The sequence below is a fragment of the Triticum dicoccoides genome, chromosome 2A (assembly GCF_002162155.2).
Source record: "Triticum dicoccoides isolate Atlit2015 ecotype Zavitan chromosome 2A, WEW_v2.0, whole genome shotgun sequence".
Taxonomy (NCBI): Eukaryota; Viridiplantae; Streptophyta; class Magnoliopsida; order Poales; family Poaceae; genus Triticum; species Triticum dicoccoides.
The window spans coordinates 616,398,428-616,400,757 of NC_041382.1; positions in this window are offsets into that span (position 1 = coordinate 616,398,428).

The window sequence follows — 2,330 nt, forward strand, 5'->3', positions numbered from 1 at the left end:
TTACAAGAGCGTCTGCTGCAACGCAAGAGTCTGGAGGCGAGACCGAAGTGTGCTACTTTAACTCGGCTCTAATCGCTCAAGGTGTGCTGCTTCTAACGCGAAGACGTGTATGTATGCCATCGTTATCACTGAATGAGTCAAAACTTGCCGTGTTGCACTCGTCGCCGCCGGCCGATTTCTCTATGGCCGCGTCCACCTCGTCTCCTTTCAAAGTTCACCCCATCTTCTCAGGTGCTTTTTTTTTAAGCATCAATACAGACACAAGCGTTCATATACACGCGCATACATTCATCCCTATGAACGCATACACGCACACCCTACCCCTATAAGCACCTCCGAGAGACTGAGCCGGCATATCATCTTGAGATTTACGAAGTCACCGTAGGCGCCTCGTCATCGACGGGAACGTCTCCTCCCACTGAAAGCGCATCGCCGGAAATACTGAAATAAATCCAGGAATAATGCGAGCACCAGGATTTGAACCCTGATGGGTTGGGGATACCACTATCCATCTAACCAACTCAACCACAGGTTGATTCGCTCCATCTTCTCAGGTGCTGACAGGTCATGCATGTATGTCACTTATTGTAACCTGGTTGTTTTCTTTTTTTTTCCATAGAATTTGTTTAATTAAAATATTTTATCGCTTAAACTATGTGTCCAAATCTCGAACCGGTTTCATCAGTTAATATCTCGCGTTGAGGTCTTCGAAACAAGATCTTGGGGTAATATGTTCGACAAACTTTTTTCACGAAATACCCACACAAAAAAAGATCGGAAACAAAAATATAAGAAAAAATAAAATCAGGTAACCAAAAAAAAGTAACCAAAGAAAAAAAGAGTAACAAACAAGGAAGAAAAAACTGAAACCCAGAAGCACGGTTGCGGTTTTTTCCTTTTCGAGAAGAACAAATGTTTTTTCTCTTCTCGTAAAAGCGAATTTGTACTTCTATGAGAAGCAAAACCGTGCTTCTCCTGAAAGCATTGATTTTTTTTTCTTTTCCGGGAAGCACTTGCGGAATCAAATTTTTACTTCCATGAGAAGTAAAATTGTGCTTTTCGTAAAAGCACGGATTATTTTTCATTTTTCGAGAAGCGTAACTGCCCTTCTCGCGTAAGCAAATATGTGCTTTCATGATAAGCAAATATGTGCTTCTCGTGAAAGCATAATTTTTTTTTCGAAGCACAACAAAAAAATATTTTCCAAAAAGCATAGTTTGTGATTTATGAAAATAATAATAATAAATGCACTAGAATGTCAGGAATACCACGCAAAAACCAAAAAGCCCAAAAAACCATCTAAAAACTGAAAACGCATACAGAAAAATAAAAAACCAAAATCTAGAGGGAGCGGACAGCACGTGCTATGTAGAGGCGGCCCGACGCACCACATGGGACTCTCACATGGCAATAAAGTGACCCTCGCAGGAGCCGCATAAGTGGTAGCCCTTGAATAGTTGCTCCCGGTAATTCCTATTTGTTGCCTAGTGCGATAAAGTGTCAAGCAATCGCAATGGCGACCGCGAGGATGGGTCGGGCCAACTTAACACGAGCGGTAGTGTTTTTCTTCTTTTCTCGGCAGCTTTTATCTTTTACGGTTTTCTTCCATTTATTTCTCTTCTTATTTTTCAAATTTTATTTTAATTTTTGTTTTTGTGCTTGTCCATGGAATTTTGAATTACTTCCAACAACTTACGATGCACCCTTAAAATTGGTTCACATGTCTCATAGACCGTGGCACATATTCAAAATAGTATTATTTGTATGGACATTTTTATTTCTCATGAAAATTACTAGGGGTTGCATGAACTATTTAAACCGCATCAAAATTTTATTTTATATGCTATAATATTCATTGGAGCACATTTCTTCATACCAAAATATAGGTTTATTTTTTTAACAAATGCTAGAAGTTGTGTGAACATTTTATTTGAAAATGTGACATGCACGAATATTGTTCATAACCACTGATACATATTTTGGAAAAAAACATCTACACATTCAAAATATTTTATTAATAAACATGGTCTATTAGAAAATATTATTATTACTAATAAAGATGATTTCATTAGATCATGGAAACAAACACTAATCGCCTGTCCGAATTAACTGTCTCAAGCTAGGAGCCGAAATGCAAAGCCCACAAATACGGCGGATATATGATAGGTATGAGCGGGTACTTTGCCCCCATTTTTTGTCCCTAGTTACGGACCACGCAGCCACGACCAACGAGGATGGCAAGCCCACAAAGCAGAGTGGTACTAGTACTAGTTCGCAAGCCCGTGAGGTAAGTGTAGCTCTGATTTAAGAACTTTGCGGGATGGACTCCT